Source organism: Marmota marmota, unplaced genomic scaffold (genome assembly GCF_001458135.2).
Source record: "Marmota marmota marmota unplaced genomic scaffold, marMar, whole genome shotgun sequence".
NCBI lineage: Eukaryota > Metazoa > Chordata > Mammalia > Rodentia > Sciuridae > Marmota > Marmota marmota.
In genome coordinates, this window is record NW_026000026.1 from 42605503 (window position 1) to 42626557 (window position 21055).

Consider the following 21055-nt stretch of genomic DNA (forward strand, 5'->3'; position numbering starts at 1 on the left):
TTTTTCATACGAACTTTAGAATCAGCTTGTCTAATAAGAAGTTGGAATTTCATTGAGATTACATTAAATTTTTAGATAAATTCAAAGAGAAAAAATATATTAGTTCTTTCTATTCAGAAACAGGGTGTATTTTGTTATTCATGTTTTAAAAAAAGGTTTATTTGCTATCTAACTCTATAGTTTGGGTCCATATAAAATAATTTTAATTGAGGTTATTCTTAGGTATTTTGTGGGTGTTATAACTGAAAAGTTCCTTCTACTTTATTTTTTAACAGGTTCTTTGCACATGAAAAATCAATTGCTATGCTCATACATTGCTGGTGGGACTGCAATCACTGTGGAAAGCAGTATGGAGATTCCTTAGAAAACTTGACCCAGTTATCCTACTCCTTGGTTTATACCCAAAGGACTTAAAATCAGCATACTACAGTGATGCAGCCACATCAATGTTTATAGCAGTTCAATTCACAATTGCTAAACTATGGAACCAACCTAGATACCTTCCACATATGAATAGATAAAGAAACTGTGGTATATATACAAAGTGGAATATTACTCCGCCTTAAAGAAGAATGAAATTATGGCATTTGCAGGTAAATGGAAGGAGTTGGAGAATATCATGCTAAGTGAAATAAGCCAATCCCAAAGAACCAAAGGCCAATGTTTTCTCTGATATGTGGATGCTGATCCATAATGGGGGGGGGGCAAGGGAAGAATAGAGGAACTTTGGATTGGGCAGAGGAGAGTGAAGAGAGGGGTGAGGGGGTGGGGGTGGGAAAGATGGTGGAATGAGATGGACATTATTACCCTATGTACATGTATGATTGCAAGAATGGTGTGACTCTGTATCATGTACAACCAGAGAAATGAAAAGTTGTGCTCCATTTGTGCACAATGAGTCAAAGTGCAGTCTGATGTACATGGTAACTAATTGGAACAAAAAAAAATCAACTCTGAATAACCAGGACCCAGTGTCTGCTCCTTTGCCTTTGCTTCCTAACCCATAGCCACCATGCAGGAGTGCATCTCCATACACGTAGGCCAGGCTGGTGTTCAGATTGGAAACACCTGCTGGGAGCTCTGTTGCCTGGAACATGGCATCCAGCCTGATGACCAGATGCCAAGTGATAAGACCACTGTGGGAGGAGATGACTCCTTCTACACCTTCTTCAGTGAGACAGGCTCTGGCAAGCCTGTGCCCAGGGCAGTGTTTGTAGACCTAGAACCCACAGTCATTGGTGAAGTTCTCACTGGGACCTACCATCAGCTCCTCCACCCTGAGCAGCTCATCATAGGCAAGGAAGCTGCTGCCAGTAACCATCAGAGGCCACTACACCATTGGCAAGAAGATCACTGACCTTGTCTTGGGCGGAATTCATAAACTGGCCAACCAGTGCACAGGTCTTCAGGGCTTCTTGGTTTTCCTCAGCTTTGGTGGGGAAACTGCTTCTGGGTTCACCTCCCGGCTGATGGAACGTCTCTCTGTTGATTACAGCAAGAAGTCCAAGCTGGAGTTCTCCATTTATCCAGCTGAAGTTGAGCCCTACAACTCCATCCTCATCACCCACACTACCCTGGAGCACTCTGATTGTGCCTTAATGATGACAAAGAGGCCATCTATGACGTCTGTCTCAGAAACCTTGACGTTGAGCACCCGACCTTGAGCACCAGACCTACACTAACCTTAACTGCCTTATAGGCAGATCTTGTCTTCCATCACTGCTTCCTTCAGATACAATGGAACCCTGAATGTTGACCTGACAGAATTTCAGACCAACCTGGTTCCCTATCCCTGCATCCACTTCCCTCTGGCCATATGTTCCCCTGTCATCTCAGCTGGGAAAGCCTACCATGAACAGCTTTCTACAGCAGAGATCACCAGACAATCAGATGGCAAAATGTGCCCCCCGCCATGGTAAATACATGGCTTGTTGCCTGTTGTACCATGGTGACATGGTCCCCAAAGACATCAATGCTGCCATTGCCACCGTCAAGACCAAACGCAGCCTCCAATTTGTGGATTGGTGTCCCACTGGCTTCAAAGTTGGCGGTAATTACCAGCTTTCCACTGTGGTGCTTGGTGGAGACCTGGCCAAGGTACGTTGTGCTGTGTGCATTGTGTGCATGTTGAGTAACCTCACAGCCACGGCTGAGGCTTTGTTCACTGGTACATGGGTGAGGGGATGGAGGAAGGAGAGTTTTCTGAGGCCTATAAGGACATGGCTGCCCTAGAGAAAGATTATGAGGAGGATGGTGTGGATTCTGTTGAAGGAGAGGGGGAGGAAGAAGGAGAGGAATACGAATTAGCTGCTCCTTTCAGCCCTGCAGCATGTCATACTCCCAGAACTCCAGCTTCAGCAGTAGCTAACAGGCACTGAAATTTACTGATTAGATTATCTTCACACAATCATGATCATGTCTGTCTTTTTCCATGTGTACCTGTAAGATCTTTCCATTATGTCTCAAAGTAAAGGCTTTAAAGAAAAAAAAAATCAATTGATGCCAGGCTCGGTGATGCACACCTATAATCCCGGAGACTGGGGAGACTGAGGCAGGAGGATTGCAAGTTTAAGGCCAACCTCAGCAGCTTAGCAAGGCCCTAAGCAACTTAGCAAGACCCTGTCTCAAAATAAAAAATAAAAACGAATGGGGGTGCTGGGGATGTGGCTCAAGCAGTAACACGCTCACCTGGCATGGGCGGGGCACTGGGTTCTATCCTCAGCACCACATAAAATAAAGATGTTGTGTCCACTGAAAAACAAATATCAAAAAATTCTCTCTCTCTCTAAAAAAAAAAAAAAAACCGAATGGGGATGTTGTTCAGTGATTAAGCCCCCCTGGGTTCAATCCCCAGAAAAAAAAATAATAATAATAAATTGCTTTTTGTATATTAAATTTTTACTGGTCTTATTGATGAATTTTCTATTGCCATTTAGTTTTCAGTTGTTCTGAGTTTCCTAAATATACACTCACATTACCCACAAGTGAAGATAATTTTACTTTGTCTTGAAAGTTAATTGCATGGTTCTTTACTACAAGATTTCATTGCAGGGTCATGAAACATTTTGTTCTTCTAGGAGTCTGTGTCTATAGCTGGGTTATGCCATCTCTGCATTTTGGATCCTAAGGGCTTATTTCCCATAAGCTTAAAACTTAACAGAAAAGTACTTGTATGGAGCTATAGGATGGGACAGGATGTAGAATTAAGACACCATCCCATTCAGGTGCATGGTGGTGAATGCCCACAATCCCAGATACTTCAGAGGATGAGGCAGGAGGATCACAAATTCAAGTCCAGCCACGGCAACTTAGTGAGATCCTGCCTTAAAAAATGAAAATAACTGAGAATGTTGCTCGGTGGCAGTGTGCTTGCCTGGCATGTGTGAGGCCCTGGTCCCATCCCCAGTATAGGTATGGTGGGTACAGGGGGCACAGCACGGGATCATCCTGGTTGCTGAGTGGAGAACAGGCCACATAAGAGAAGGGTAGGTGGAAGGAACCTGGTTTTCAGATGGGCACATCCATCACGCCAACACACCAAGCTGTGGGGCACAGGGCAGTAACTGAATCTGAATGAGATAAGGTGGTTGAGCCAACTAAGACATAATGAATCTCTGTGTCTGGGATTCAGCACTTCAAGCCCAGCCAGCCTGAGATGATGTTCCACTGTTTGGAAGTCACATGCCAGGGGGTGGAGCCAGTATTTTGCCTTGGAAGAGGAGGAGTCTTGGCGGTCTTCTGCCTTGGGGGACTGCCATTTAGTAGGACAGTTGGCAGGAGCAGGGGAAGAGGATGATGGGTCTAAAATTTGACAGTCTGATGAATCCACAGCCCAAGGGCAGGAGTAGGCTGAAGGCAGAGATGTGGGACAAGGCTTCCTCCATTCCCAGCAAGTTGAGATCTAAGACCTGCCTCCAAGTCTTTGCCCTGCAGTAGGATCTCCACCTGGGAATGAGACATCCTAAAGGCTGACTCCTGTTTCTTGTGGAACCCCAATGATGGCTAACTCAAGGAATGGCTGTCATCTTGCATCTCTCTAGTGCAAACTACATTGCCCGGCTGCAGACTATCCTCCCCCTCAAGGAGCCCCTGACGCTGGTCCATCAGTCAGACTCACCTTCCTCCCTCATTGCTGCCCTGACTTCTCTGCCACTTACCAGCAAGGAGACCTCTAAACTGTTTGAGTTTCAGACACCTCACCTAATGCTAAATTGGAATTGCTGGTAGTACCAACCTTGAAGGGTTGTTAGGATTCGATGAATTAATATTAATACGCACACAAATGCTCTGTTTGTGGAGTTAAGCAAATGAATGTGACTAGTATGGGATTGAACCCAAGGGTGACTTACCACTGTGCTACATCTCCAGTCTTTTTATTATTTTTTTTATTTTGAGATAGGGTCTCACTAAGTTGTTGAGGGTCTTGCTAAATTACTAAGGCTAACCTCAAACTTATGATCCTTCTGGAATGAGCCACCACCTCCAGCCAATGAAACTAAAGATTTTTGTATGAGTTGTATTATGTGTTGTAAGATTATTTAGAGGTTGGTGCGGTCCAAGAAAGAAATGATTTTTTTTTTCTTGGTAGTGGGGACTGAACTCAGGAGTGCTTTACCCCTGAGCCACATCATTAGTCCTTTTTATGTTTTTATTTTGAGACAGGATCTTGCTTAGTTGCTTAGGGTCTCTCTAAGTTGCTGAAGCTGGCCTTGAACTTGTGATCCTTCTGTCTCATCCTCCAAATTGGTGGGATTACAAAAGTGTACTGCAGTTCTCTGGGTAAAAACTGGCTTTGGGGGTCTCTACCTGCCCTCACCTCCTTAGCCCCAAAGCTTTCTTCCCCCTGATAGTCCAATGTGTGTGGTGAGGTGGCTGTATGATAATTCTCCTACTGTGTTTAGCTTCTTCTCCCACTATGTGTCAGTCTTTCATATTCATTACATTTTTCATGTTTTATATTTTTATCATTACAAAAACATTTTTAAAGCCACTATTAAAAAGTGTCTTAAGGAAATGTATAAAAAAATAAAAGAAAAAATAAAGAAAGAGCTGGACACAATGGCACACGCTGATAATCCTAGTGGCTCTGGAGGCTGAGACAGGAGGATCTCAAGTTCAAGGCCACTCTCAGCAACTTAATGAGACCATGTCTCAAAATAAAAAAAAAAAAATGAATTGGGGAATGTGGCTTAGTGGTAGAGCACCCCTGGGTTTAATTCCCAGTACAAACACACACACACACACACATGAAAAAAAATCAGAAAAATAGTGCAGATAGTACTATTATAAAATAGCAATGTGTTTTACAAAAATATAAACCCAAAATATTATTTAAGAAGATTTTGCTGAATGGGGCAAAAGGTAAAGTTGTCAATAATTTGAGGTTGGCAAACTAGAAGAAGTCATGGATGCGCTTATTCATCCACTGTGTGGAGACCATCAGGGATCTACACTAGGGCAGATATATATATATATATATATAAACAGGGAGACCTGTGCTGTGAGAGCTGTCTTCTCAGAGGCCTTTTCATCCCTGAATTTAATACAACCTCAAAGCCTTTGTCAGGATGACTAAAAATGTTAATATGTGGGAAAGTTTTAGAAGAGCGCTTGACCTGTCAGAAGAGCTTACTGTAGGTGTTGGATCAACTTAGTTATTGTTATGACAATCATAACACAGTTGGCAATTTACCCCGACCCCTTTAAGTATTTCTGGGGCAAGGACTACATTTACAAAATGAAGAGATTTCCTGCCTCCTGGAGCTGTAATACCTCTTTGCTAAAATTATAATCAATTCAAAGAGTACCTAATCCACTTAGCTGGGAACTTAAAATTTTAAAATGGCCAAAGAGACTTTTAACAGTTCAGTGTTTTTACAGTTCACGCCCAGGGTCATGTGGCACTGTGACACTTCCATTGTCCTGCCCTGTGAAATAGATACAAACCCTCAAGGTGGTAGAAAGGTGCTTTCTGCTGTTTTGTTGATACTGATAAGTCCTTGCTTAGGGTGAGATTGAGAGATTCCAGGACCCGGGGAATTCTTCCCCTTTCCTGGATTGCCTGGGACACTTGTGCATCTGCCTTCCCCACAGTGATATGCTGGGGGATTCTCTGAGTTCAGGCTGGGAGGAGGCAGAGAAGGTCCTGCCCATCTTCCCAGGCACTCGAGGTGCTGGTTCCTGGGTATTGGCTACAAACCGTGGGAGAGTGCAGCACCCACTGGTTCCTTCCCCAAGGGCATGGCTAGGGCATTCATTAGTCACCAGAAAAGTCCTCTGTGTATTTGTTCATATAATGCAGCAATGAAGTGGTTATACGCTGGCATCTTCTTCGTTATCCTGACTCTGGTCATCTCAAGAAAGCTTCATCATGTACTCAATCACGCTGCGGCTTACTCACAAGTACAGTTGCCGGTAAAAGCATAGAGCCAGAAAGAAGGGCTGCGTTTGTGCTCCGCCCGCTCAGGCTGCTCTTGATTCCAAAAGGCCTCTGGCAGCCCGTCCTGGAATCAACTAAGCTCAAGATGTCACTCCCTGGTAACGCCTAGATTCTTGACTGATTTATTAAGGTTTGCAGGGAAAGGTTTCTTTTTTTATTATTTGCTACGCAAATACTTTCTGGCCCGTGTTCAGAGACGCTTACTAGAAGTATGTGGCGGAGAAGTCAGATGTGGTCCCCAGAGTTGCGCCAAGCAGATTTCACAAGGCCCGAGGGCCTGGGCGGGAGGTGTGTAGGGCTGGGCTGGGGTGAGTCATTGACCTGAAGATCTGGACACAGACAAAGCGAGGGTAATGCTGAACACTCCCTAGGGAGTCACAAATCCAGGTCCCCCTAGGCCAGTGAAGACTGGTGATGAGCTGGAGAGAACTTGTCCCCGCCTGGTGGGGTTGGGGGCCCAGCTTTGCCTAATTTTCAAGAGAAGCTGGGAATTTGGAGTTGTAAAATTTTCAGATTTTCAATGACAGCAATTAATTTAAAAACACCCAAAACATTGTATAAGCTCATGAAAAGATGCTCCGCACCAGTAATCACTGGGGAAATGCAAATCAAAACCACATTCGATACCATCTCAAACCCAGTAGAACGGCAACTATCAAACACAACACAAAACAAAACTAGAAAATAACAAGAGCTGGTGAAGATGGAGAGAAATTGGAGTCCTTGTGCCCTGTTGGTGGGAACATAGAATGGTACAGCTGCTATGGAAAACGGTACCCCAATTCCTAAAAAAACTGAGACTAGCATTATCATATGGTCCAGGAATTCCACTTCTGGGTTACACAAAAAAAGTTGAGGTTGGTGTTTTTGTATTTTGTTTTTTTAGTACTGGGGTACTTTCCCACTGAGCTACATCCCTAGTCTTTTGTATTTTTTGTTCAAAACTTGAGACAGGGTTTAGCCAAATTGCTGAGGGTCTTGCAAAATTGTCCAGGCTGGCCTTGAGCTTGTGATCCTCTTGCCTCAGCCTCCCAAGCTGCTAGGATTATAGGCGTGTACCACCGTGCCCTCCTGAAGGCAGGGTCTTGAGGAGATTTTTGTTCATCCATGTTTATAATAACACTATTCATTCACAATAGCTAAGATGTGAAATTAACCCAAATGTCCATCAAGGGACAAATGGATAAGCAAAATATGGTGTGTGTGTGTGTGTGTGTGTTCACAATGGAATATTGTTCAGCCCACTGTCACACACACAAGAAGAAGGAGGAGGAGGAGGAGGAGGAGGAGGAAGAAGAAAGAGAAAGGAAATTCTGACACATGAAATGTGAGGACATTATCCTAAGTGAAAAAGCTTGTCACAGGAGGATAAATACTGTCTGATTCTGTTTATATGAGTTACCTAGAGTAGTCAAATTCATAGAGACGGAAAGTAGAATGTGGTTGTTAGGGCCACTGGTGGGAGCTGGCAGGGACAAGGCGAATAGGAAATTATTGTCAGGAGTTTCAGTCTGGTGCTGCGTGGGTTGACGCTGGCTTTTAATCCCAGTGGTTCAGGAGGCTGAGGCAGGAGGATCATGAATTCAAAGCCAGCCTCAGTAATTTGGTGAGGCCCTAAGCAACTCAGCGAGACCCTGTCTCAAAATAAAATATAAGGGCTGGGATTGTGGCTCAGCAGTAGAGTGCTCGCTCGCCTAGCACGGGCAGGACCTGGGTTCGATCCTCAGCACCACATAAAAATAAAGGCATTGTGTTGTGTCCATCTACCCCTAAAAAATAAATAGTTTTAGAAAAAGAGTTTTAAAAAATAATAATAAAATATAAAAAACGGTCTGGAGATGTGGTTTAGTGGTTAAGCGTCTCTAAGTTCAATCCCTGGTACAAAAAAAAGAAAGAAATGAAAAAGTTCTGGAGAGAGATGGTGGTAGTGGCACAACAATATAAATTATAAATGTATTTAATACCACTATACACTTAAAGATGATGAAGATGGTAAATTCTATGTAATGTGAATTTTACAAAAAAAAAAAAAAAAAAAAAAGAGGAGGAGGAGGAAAAACAGGCATTGCAAGTACAATGCAAGCCAAGTCCTGTCTTTGGGCTCAGCGGGTCCCCAGGCTGCCAGCCTGTCCCCTCTGCTGTACATGATCTTCCATGTTGGCCCCTGTCCTGCATCCACTTTCCTGTCCAGCCTGCTCTGCTGGATGTCAGGATCCGGGCACACCTGAGTTTAAATCCTGGCTCTGCTTCTCAACAGTCATAGGCTGATGGCTTCTTTTCCTAGCAATAGTTCAGGGATTATAAAAGCTGTATCACTGACTCTATTTGTTTCCTATTTGAAGGTTTCTGGAGGTTGAAGGAAAGTGATCACAACACTTGGAGTGACCAAGAGATCTTTATTGCTGCAGTGTAAAAGAGGAGAAAGAGAGAGAGAGAGAGAGAGAGAGAGAGAGCAAGAGCAAGGGAGAGGGGCCCGGCAGGAGGGAGTTTTTATAGCCCAAATCTAATGGGGTCTTTGGGTCTGCAAGCTGCCTTGTTGGTGTACAGTGATTGGATCATACAGTAGTTGCTAAGGTGTCATCTTCTGCCTTCAAGCAGATGGGGCAGGGGTCAGATATGGGTTTCTGTTACACCAGATGGGTGGGGGTCGAGTGTTCAGCCTTGAGTGGGGTTGAGGATTCAGACTTGATGCAAACAGGTGATAAAGGACCAGACAGAGGGGGGTTTGAGTGTGTGAGTTATCCTGCAGCTAACATTCGTTCAGCCTGCCCTGCAGACAACATAGTTCAGCCTGTCCTGCACCTAACAGAGGTACTGTCCCCAAAAGCCTCAGCCCAGGTGCCCAGATTCGCTGACCTGGACATAACATCGTCTATCAATTTGAGTATGCGTGATACCCAGGGTAAGTTTAGCTCCTGGCCACAGAAAACTAGCTACCAACAAACTGATTGGAAATGGTACTTTAGAGTGACACACTCTATTTAAACCTATTCTTGATATTTTTAGAGGAGGATGGCAAAATTGCCAAGGCATGCTGAGGGCAAATATTCATGTGTGCCAGGCTAAACATCACCAAGAAAAGAAGAAGGAAGAGGATGTATCAGCAAGACCCCAAAAAAAAACAAAAACAAAAAACCAACTACTGTATTTTTTCTATTATGGCTCTGACCCAGGGGTACTCTACCTAGGTACACCTACAGCCCTTTTTATTTTTTATTTTGAGATAGGGTCTTGATAATTTGCCCAGACTGGCCTTGAATTTGCAATTCTCCTGCCTCAGTCATTTCTCCATTCCTACCTTCTGAGAACTCCTCCTGGTCAGATTTGAACTTCTTAAATGGAAACTCTTATGTGTTTTTACCTTTACTGTGTTGTCTAGTACTTCTATAGAATGACTTAATTTCCATATTTGCATTTTCAACATCCAAGAGCTTTTTCCTATTCTCAGGTCACTCCTTTTTGGTTACATTTCAATACTGCTTTCTACACAGAACATTTTATCAAATTTCTCTAAGTACATAATTCAATTGTTCCTTTAAAATCGATTCTCTTTATTCCTCAATTATTCCTATTTTTTCCAGTGTCTGTTTTCCTGTTTGTTCTCTTTGACCCCTTTATGTTGCTGGTTTCCTCACATGTCTGAGGAGTCTTTCCTTCCCTTGTCTTTGGTGTAGCACTGGGGACTGAGCCCAGGGCTTTGTACATAATAGGCAAGGGCTCTACTAGCAAGCTGCATCCCGGGCCCTGGGTGTATATTTCCTACACTACAGTGCATGAAGGTCTGTTTCCTGGAGAAAGGTGAACTGGGAGCTTGCAATAGACATCCAGGGTTTCTCCCTGTTGAGCAGATTTCCCTTCAAGGGCGTAGCCATGTGCTCCACTGAGAGATCTCTGCCTCAGGGCACAATACAGGAGAAAGCTTGGTTCTTTTTGGCTCTAACTTTGGTTAGAGAAGAGTTTCCTGCTTTTTTTTTTTTTTTTTTAACTTTTTCCCCTCTGCCTGGGGAAAGCCAGCTGCTGCATTGTTCCTTTGCAGGGGAGTAGGATGGTGATCCAATTGTTAGGAATTTTCCATTTATAGGCTTTTAATTAGATTCCTCAGTTTTCTGTTCTTGGAATATTTTTGTCTGATTTTGGCTTTAAGGGAATGTTGGTCTCAAAGTATGAGTTAGGAAGTTTTCCCTCTGCTTCTATCTTCTGGAAGACATTGTAAAAAAAAAAATAGTGCAGTTTTTCTTTAAACATTTGTTATAATTCACCATGAAGACATCTGGGCCTGGTGCTGTTTTGGAAATTAACAAATTGTTGGTTCTGTTTCCTTAATAGATCCAGGCCTATTAAAATAATTGCTTCACCTTGAGTGGATTTTGATAGACTGTCTTTTTCATGAAATTGGTACATTTTATCTAATTTGTCAGATTTGTGGGCACAGAGCTGTTCATCCTTTTAATGTTCATGGGATCAGTAGTGATAGCATCGCTTTCATTCCCAATATTAGTAATTTTGTCTTCTCTCTTTTTTTTCTTCATCAGTTTTATTAATTTTATAGACTTTTCATAGAATCAGTTTTGGGGTTTGTTTAGTTTCTCTGTTGGTTTCCTATTTTCAATTTCATTGATTTCTGTATCAATTTATTCAAGTTCTTTTTTTCAGTTTAATTTGGATTTAATTTGCTTTCCTCTTTTTCCCTAAGGTCTGCGTTGATTTTTAAATTTCTTTTCTAATAGACACATTCAATGATATACATTTCTTGTCAAACACTGGTTTTGCTGTATTCCATCAATTTTGAAAAGTTGTACTTTTATTTCTACTTGGTTAAAAATATTTTAAAATTTCTCGTTTTTTTTTTTTAACCCATGTAATACTTAGAAGTGTGTGTGTGTATGTGTGTGTGTGTATTTTACAAGTGTGTTGTATGTTTTTTTGTTTTTGGTACTGGGAATTGAATCCAGGGCCACTTAACCATTGGGCTACATCCTTAGTCCTTTTGTATTTTTTATTTTTGAGGCTGGCTTTGAACTTGCAATCCTCCTGCCTCAGCTGCCGCCGGCGTCTCTTTGGCATTACAAGTATGTGGTACTGTACCTGCTAGAAGTGTTTTTTTTGGGGAGGGGGAACCAGGGATTTAACTCAGGGGCACTCAACCACTAAGCCACATCCCCAGCCCAATTTTGTATTTTAATAGAGTTAGGGTCTCACTGAGTTGCTTAGCACGTGCCATTGCTGAGGCTGGCTTTGACCGCACAATCCTCCTGTCTCAGCCTCCTGAGCTGCTGGGATTACAGGCATGTGCCACCACACCCAGTTTAGAATTGTTTTTTTTTTTTTTGAAAGAGAGAGAGAGAGAGAGAGAGAGAGAGAGGGAGAGAATTTTTTAATATTTATTTATTTTTTTAGTTTTCGGCAGATACAACTTCTGGTGTCTGAGGATCAAGTGGTGCTGAGGATCGAACCCAGGCCGCACGCATGCCAGGCGAGCGCGCTACCGCTTGAGCCACATCCCCAGCCCAGAATTGTTTTTTAATACGAAAATATTTTGGATTTCCCAGCTCTTCCTGTTCTTGTTTCCTAGTTTAACTCCATCATGGTCTGAGAGTACACACAGTATGATTTTTTTTTAAATTTGTTCTAGTTAGTTACACATGACTGTAGAATGCTTTTTGATATATCATACACAAATGGAGTGTAATTTCTCATTTTTCTGGTTGTACACAATGTAGAATTAAACCAGTCATATAACCATATATGCACATAGGATAATAATGTCTGATTCATTCCGCTGACCTTCCCACCCCATACCCCTCCCTTCCCTTCCCTTCCTGCTATATAATCCAAAGTACAGCTATTCTTCCCTAGCCACCCGCCCCATTGTGAATGAGCATCTGCATAGCAGAGAAAATATTCAGCCTTTGTTTTTTTGGGATTGGCTTATTTCACTTAGCACGATAGTCTTCAGCTCCATCCATTTACTTGCAAAAGCCATAATTTTATTCTTTAAAACTGAGGAATATTCATTGTGTATATGTACCACATTTTCTTTATCCAGTCATCTGTTGAAGGGCATCTAGGTTAGTTCCACAGTTTAGCTATTGTGAATTGAGCTGCTATAAACATTGATGTGGCTGCATCACTATAGTATGCTGATTTTAAGTCCTTTGGATATAAACCGAAGAAGAGTGGGATAGCTGGGTCAAATGATGGTTCCATTCCAGGTTTTCTGAGGAATCTCCATACTGCTTTGTATAGTATTTGCTCCAATTTGTAGCTCTACCAGCAATGTATGAGTGTATCTTTTCCCCCCACATCCTTGCTGTCATTTATTGTTGTCTGTATTCTTGATAATTGCCATTCTGACTAGAGAGAGATGAAATCTCAGTGTAGTTTTGATTTGCATTTCTCTAATTTTTAGAGATGTTGAACATTTTTTCATATATTTGTTGATCAATTGTATTTCTTCTTCTGTGCAGTGTCTGTTCAGAACCTTATGCCATTTATTGACTGGATTATTTTTTATTTTTTTTAGTGTTAAGTTTTTTAGTTCTTTATATATCCCGGAGATTAATGTCTCTCTGAGGTTATATGGTAAAGATTTTCTCCCATAATGTAGGCTCTCTCTTCATGTTATTCATTGCTGCTTTTGCTGTGAGGAAGCTTTTAGTTTGATTCCATCTCATTTATTGATTCTTGGTTTTACTTCTTGTGCTTTAGGGGTCTTGTTAGGAAGTCAGTTTCTAAGCTGATATGATGCAGATGTGGGCCTACTTTTTCTTATACTAGGCGCAGGGTCTCTATTCTAGTGCCTAAGTCCTTGGTCCACTTTGAGCTGAGTTTTGTGCAAGGTGAGAAATAGGTGTTTAATTTCATTTTGCTACAAATGGATTTCCAGTTTTCCCAGTACCATTTGTTGAAGAGGCTATCTTTTCTCCAATGTATGTTTTTGGTGCCTTTCTCTAGTATAAGATAACTGTATTTATGTGGGTTTGTCACTGTGTCTTCTATTCTGTACCATTTGTCTACTTGTCTGTTTTGGTGCCAATGTTTGTGTTACTATGGCTCACAGTATGATTTTTTTTTTAAAGAGAAAGAGAGAAAGAGAGAGAGAGAGAGAGAGAGAGAGAGAGAGAGAGAGAGAGAGAGAGAGAGAATATTAATATTTATTTTTTAGTTCTCGGCGGACACAACATCTTTGTTTATATGTGGTGCTGAGGATTGAACCCGGGCCGCACGCATGCCAGGCGAGTGCGCTACCACTTGAGCCACATCCCCAGCCCTCACAGTATGATTTTTATCCTTTTAAGTTTGTTAAGGTGTGTTTTATGATGTAGGATGTGACCTGACATAGTTAATGTGAGCTTGAGAAGAATGTATGTTCTTTTCTTGCTGAATGAAGTAGACTATGAATGTCAGTTACATCAAACTGATTGATGGTGCTGTTTCTTCAACTCTATTTTTACTGATTTTCTACCTACTGAATCTGAAAATTACTTAGAAAGATATGAAAATCTCCAACTGTAATTGTGGACTGATCTATTTTTCTATCAGTTCTTGCCTCATATATTTCAATACTCTGTTGCTAGGCAACAGTTAGGATTGTTGTGGACTTCTTGGAGGATTAACCTCCTTCTTTAGCCTTGATAACTTTCCCTGCTCTAAAATCTGTATTTTATTTTTCTGGTACTAGGGGTTGGGATTGAACCTAGGGGGCTTAACCACTGAGGCACATCCCCAGACCTTTTTATATTTTATTTATTTAGAGATAGGGTCTTGCTGAGTTGCTTAGGGCCTTGCTAAATTGCTGAGGCTGGCTTTGAATCTTGATCCTCCTGCTTCAATCTCCTGACAGCTGAGATTACAGGTGTGCACCATTGTGTCTGGCTAAAATCTGTATTTTCTGAAATTAATATAGCTACTTCATTTTCTTTCTTTCTTTTTTTTTTTTTTTGGTCGGGGACTGAACTCAGGGACACTTGACCACTGAGCCACATCCCCAGCCCTATTTTGTATTTTATTTAGAGACAGTGTCTCACTGAGTTTGTTTAGCATCTCGCTTTTGCTGAGACTAGCTTTGAACTGGCCATCCTCCTGACTCGGCCTCTCGAGCTGCTGGGATTACAGGTGTGTACCACCACATCTGGCTTCATTTTCTTTTGATTGGTATTACTTTTAATCTATGTCTTTGTTTTTTGAGTATGTTTCTTGTAGACAATGCATAGTTGGGTCATTTATTTTTATCCACTCTGTCATTCTTCTTTAATTCTTGTATTTAGACCAGTCATACTTAGAATGATTTTTGATATAGTTGGATTATTATCTATTTGCAGATGTTTTCTATTCATTGCCCTTATTCTTTGTTTCTCTTTCGTCTTCTTTGTGTGTGTGTGTGTTACTGGAGATTGGGCCCAGGGATGCTGTATCACTGGACTATATCCTCAGCCCTTTTTGTTTTTAGTTGTAGTTGGACACAATACCTTTATTTTACTTTTATGTGGTGCTGTGGATCAAACCCAGTGACCCATTTGTGCTAGGCGAGTGCTGTAGTGCAGAGCCGCAACCCCAGCCCCATCCCCAGTCCTTTTTTAATATTTATTTTTGGGACAGGGTGTAAGTTGCCCAGGCTGGCCTTGAACTTGAGATCCACCAGTCTCAGCCTCCCCAGTAGTTGGGATTATAGGTATGCAACACCTTGCCCAGATTCTGACTTCTGTAGTTTTAATTAACATTTTTTAGGATTCCGTTTTCCTCTCTTGCCATATCAGTTATACTAACTTTGTAAATTTTTTTAGTGGCCACCTTTAAGTTTACATTTAAACTAATCAAAGCCCACTTTCTAATAGAAAAACACTACTTTATTTCTAGCATAGGTACTCCGTAACATTTCTTGTAATGTGTTAATCCTTATTCTTCAATGTTATTTTCTGGTGTCTTCTCTATATATACTTCTTCTTTATTCATATACTGTACTTTGTTGTGGTGGTGGTATGAGGGAATGACCCAGGGGCGCTCTACCACTGATCTACATCCAAGTCCTTTTTTATTTTAAGACACCCTTGCTAAGCTGCCCAGGCTGGCCTTGAACTTGCCATGCTCTGACTCAGCTGCCCAAGTTGCTGGGATTTACAGGTGTGCACCACTGCACCTGGCTGCCTATACTATACTTTTAAATAAAAATATATGCCTATTGACTTTTTCCACTTAACATATTGCAAATACAAGGCAATTTCAAAATGCTTATTAATTTTCACAGATATTTACATACTTCTTATTTCTAGTATGTAAAAGTAGACAAAACAGATGACTAGTATGTAGGTACCGAAAGCCTAAATCCCCATGTAAGTTTGGCCCTTAGCCTGCTGTGTAATTAGAGTTAAGTGATCTCATTGTGCTATGTTAGTATTTTTGAATGCCTATAAAAAGGCTTAATTAAAAACATTAAGGTAATTATATTACTTATCCCTTAGTTTCTCTTTCTATATAATGACTATTAGGGCAGAACACCTTCCTAAGGGCATGCTAAAAGATAAAAGATAGATAACAATGCAAGATATGAAATACCCAATAAAACACATGATGCTAAAAGAAAAAAGCAGCACAGAAAGACAAATACTGTCTGATCTCACTTATACGTGGAATGTTTAAAAAGTCAAATTTATAGAAGCAAAAAGTAGAATGGTGGTTGCCAGGGGAAATCAGGCACACAGTTTAAATTAGATAAGATGAATAAGTTCTGGGGACCTATTGTACAGAATGGTGGCCATAGTTAACAATAATGTATTTTATATTTGAAAATTGCTAAGAGAGGAGATCATAAATGTTCCTACCACACATACACACAAAATAAGTATGTGAGGTGGTGGATATGATAAGTAGTTTGATTTAATCATTTCATGGTATATATGTATAGCAAAATATGTTATACAGATAATAATTATTATTTGTTGATTATATCTTGATAAAATGGGGGAGGGGTTAAAATAAAATAACCAGGTTATTAAGTTTCAAACTTCAAATTTAAGATTTCATCCTATTCATAGCATTTTACTGGGGAAGCAACAAGACACAGTTAGAAGAGCAACTTTTAAACTGGGCTCAGTGATTTACTCTTTTAAATCCCAGTGACACTGGAGGTCGAGGTGGGAGAATTTCAAGTTCTAGGCCAGCCTCAGCAACTCACTTCTCAGGGTGTGACTGTCTCAAAATTAAAAATGAAAAGAACTGGGGATGTAGCTCAGTGCTTCAATCCCCAGTACCAATAAATAAGATTAAATTTAAAGAGTGACTTTTACACTATAGCCCCAGTGCATTCCTTAAGAGATTCATGAGAAGAATTCCTCGGCCAGAGTACATTTCCCAAGCTAATGAGCTGGAAGGTCTGTTTCCTGGGGAGAGGTGGAAGAAGCTTATGTCCTGGGCTTTCTGATGAGCATCTTCATTGCAGATGCTCCATGTGCTCTGCTGAGGAGAGCTCTTCCTGGGTACCAATACAGGAAAAAGTATCAATTTTTGTTAAGGAAGAGTGTGATATTGTGATATAAAAAATATATATAATTAATCTCTGTCAGTCCTCTCCCCCTCTCTCCCTTACCCCTCCCTCTCCATCCCCTGCTTCCTGGTACAGAGTCCCTTACTCTCCCACACGGGAGAATTAGGAAAATCTTTTGTTCTAATATGTGGTCTTTGCCCCTGGGTTCCTATCACAGAGCTCCTAACACCTTTGTAATTTATCCAGTGATAACATCTGACACAGATCTCCTTAATCCCTTGGAATTTCCTGGGTTATAGGAGCAGCTTTTGTTCTAGTGAGATCGCTCTTGGTGGGCTCCTGGATAGCCCCAGGATGGGGGCTGGTTGCAGGGGAATCAACTACATGATTGGAGGGTTGGGACTTTGAACCTCGCCACTCTCCCAAGAAGGATGATCCAGTTTACCACCAGTGATTTAATCAATTGTGCCTATATAACAAAGCTTCCATAAAATCCCCAAAGGTAGTGAGAGGGGTAAGTGCTTGGAGGGCATTCTGACACCCACCCCACACCCCCAACCATCTCCGAGCCTCAGGATTGTTTATGTTGTTAAAATCAATGTCTCCTAGGGTGGACGTGGACAAATAGATGACTTCTTTGGCCCACATTCACTTATCCTCCATGTCTAAGACATGGATGTATTACCAACCTAGAGCACATGTGCTGGGCAATGTCATGAAGTATCCTCAGAAAGTGAGGGTTTGGCCCACATTTGTAATCCCAGAAACTCTGGGAGGTTGAGACAGAAGGACTGAAAACTTGAGGCCAGCCTCAGCAATTTAAGCAACTTAGTGAGTCCATTTCAAAACAAAAAATAAAAGGGTAGGGCTGGGGATATAGCTCAGTTGGTAGGGTGCTGGCCTCAAAGGCACCTAAATAAATATATTAATTAATAAAAATAAAAGGGCTCAGTGAATAAGCACCCCTGGATTCAATCCCCAGTACAAAAAAAAAAAAAAAAAAAGAAAGGGTTTGATTGCTGAATACAAGGATGATTTTACTGGGACTGTGAATGCAGCTCAGTAGTAGAGTGCTTGCCTAGCATGCTCGAGGCCTCAGGTTCAATCCTTAGGACTGCTAAAAAAAAAAAAAAAAGCTGGGAGGGAGGAAAAGAATGATCATACTGGAACACACCAGTGCCTGCTGGAGAGCACAGGGTTAAAGGATAGTTGTAAGGAGCGTCCCATCATTACACACCATCCTATTTATTGTCTGATATTCTTCATTCTATTATCATTCTCTGTCCTTATAAAACACCCCACACAGTGATTTCCTTTAGAAAGCTGACAGTTATCACAAAACAAAGGGCACTAGAGTAGATGTCACTAAAAAACAATTAGACTGATGGCTATAATTGTTATGGCTCCATAATAACATTCTCTTCCAAGAGGTTGAGACCCACTTGCAGACATAATCTCATTTATCTATACAAGGAGCCTACACACAGGTGAGGTATTAGCATTCCCATTGTGGCCTTGCAATTAGGACTGTTAGGACTGTCTCAAGAGGACCTGGACAACTGATCATAAAGATGAGATAGGGAACTTAGCCTTGCAAGTGTCACTTTTGTTCTGGACCTATTAGAGCTGTTATCACTGACTGCAAGGTTACTGAGACATTTGGAAAAATGCATATGAATGCACCAAAATAGACATGTAGACCAATGGTACAGAATAGAAGACACAGAGACCGACCACATAAATACAGTTATCTCATACTAGACAAAGGCACAAAGAACATACATTGGAGAAAAGATAGCCTCTTCAACAAATTGTGCTGGGAGAACTGGAAATCCATATGCAGCAAAATGAAAATAAACCCTTATCTCTCACCATGCACAAAACTCAACTCAAAGTGGATGAAGGACCTAGGAATTAGACCAGAGTCCCTGAACCTAACAGAGGAAAAAAGTAGGCCAAAATCTTCATCACGTCGGATTAGGCCCTGACTTCCTTAACAAGACTCCTAAAACACAAGAAATAAAATCAAGAATAAATGCAATGGATTCAAACTTATTTTGCTTCCTCTCCAGCAAAAGAAACTATCAATGAGGAACAGAGAGCCTACATTTTGGGAGCAAATTTTTGCCACACACACATCAGATAGAGCAATAATCTCCAGGATATATAAAGAACTCAAAATACTTAACACCAAAAAAACAAACAACCCAATCAATAAATAGGCTAAGGAGCTGAACAGACATTTCTCAGAAGATATACATTCCAGTAACAAATATAGGGAAAAATATTCAACATCTCTAGTAATTAGAGAAATGCAAATCAAAACTACTCTAAGATTTCAGGGCTGGGGTTGTGGCTCAGCAGTAGAGCGCTCGCCTAGCATGTGCTGGGCCCTGGGTCTGATCCTCAGCACCACATAAAAATAAATGAATGGTATAAAGGTATTATGTCCAACTACAACTAAAAATATAAATATTAAAAAAAAACTAAGATTTCATCTCACCCCAGTCAGAATGGCAGCTACCAAGAACACAGACAACAATAAATGTTGATGAAGATGTTATTCTCCAACTCCATCCATTTACCTGCAAATGCCTTGAACTGAGCACATCTTAGTCTGACGTTAACACTAAACTTATTTTTGAAGTCAGAAAAGTTAATTAACTACAACTATAACAGAAACACAATTTTAAAATAAAACTGAGGGGATCTGAGGTATAGCTGAATGGTGAGAGTACTCACTTAGCATGTGTGAGATGCTGGGTTCATCCTTAACACTAAGATTAAATTAAATACTGAAAGCATTTCTAAGGCAGTAACTTTATTATTGTTATTATTTTCTGTTACTGGGAATTGAACCCATCAGTAAATGTAAGCAGGAAAGATAATAAGTGGGCTGGGGATGTGGCTTAAGCGGTAGCGCGCTCGCCTAGCATGCGTGTGGCCCTGGTTCGATCCTCAGCACCACATACAAACAAAGATGTTGTGTCAGCCGAAAACTAAAAAAAAAAAAAAATAAATATTAAAAATTCTCTCTCTCACTCTCTCTTTGAAAAAAAAAAAAGATGAGACCCATTCTGTCTTTATTTTCAGTAGTGGTGAACTCCAAGGAACTCAAAATACTTCAGCAATCCAATTCACTTTTAGACAATTTTGAGTAATAAATTGGAGGGTTTTTTAAAATAATGATTTAATATCTGACTCCTTGCTGAATCCCATAAATCAATTCTAAAACTCTGAAATTTCAACTCACTTGTATTAGTCAACTTTCTGTCACTGTGACAAAACACCTGAGATAAATCAAGCTACATAGAAGAGAGGTTTATTTTGCCTCATGGCTTCAGAGCTTTCAGTCAATGGCTACCTGGCCCTGTTGCCTTTGAACCTATAGTACAGCATCAATATGGGAGTGTGCTGTGGAGGAAGCTGTTCAGCTCATGGCATCCAGGAAGCAAAGAGAGACAGAAGGGGGCTGAGTTCCTAGTACCCACTTCCAGGGCATGCCTCCAGTGACCCAATTTCCTTTCACTAGGTCCCACCACCTCCCAAAAGCCTGAGGACCAGGCCTTTAACACATGGGCATTCAGGGGACATTCTAGTTCCAAACTATAGAATCATTGAATTGGTGTTTTTTTCCTTAACATTTGTCTTTTTAAAGATGTTTTCCTTATAGTTAATAGCATAGGTCCTTTTGTTTCATTTTATAAAGCCCCAATTCAATGGAACCCCAGAGCATCAAATGTACAAAAGAGAAGAATATTCTGGTAAAAATTCTGATGTTTAACAATCTGAGTTTTCCAGCTATCTCAACCACGAGTGGACCCTCAGGGCAACAGCAGTCTCTTCCCATCCATCCTTGAAACTCATCAAGATTGCTCAGCAGACCATGGCACCACAAGTCTGTGTCATTATCTTTCCATTTCAAGGTTCAACCAGAGTACATCCTGAGTGTCATCGCAGAGTGTTTTAGGAGAAAAGGTGAGAGCTGGCACCTTCCTTGGAGGGAAAATCAAGGGGAAACACATTGCAACTTATGATAAAAAATTTTAAGGCAGAAAATTATAAAAAGTAGTGGGAAAGTCAAAGGAAGGAGAGTGGGGATGGAGAGACTTCAGAGAAGAGGCAATGAGCTAGAC

The 21055-nt window shown here is 41.1% G+C and overlaps 1 pseudogene; it reads left to right on the top strand.

Moving 5' to 3' along the window:
- Positions 1-813: 813 nt before the first annotated feature.
- On the top strand, positions 814-2537 carry LOC107140195 (annotated as a pseudogene).
- The last annotated feature ends 18518 nt before the right edge of the window (positions 2538-21055 follow it).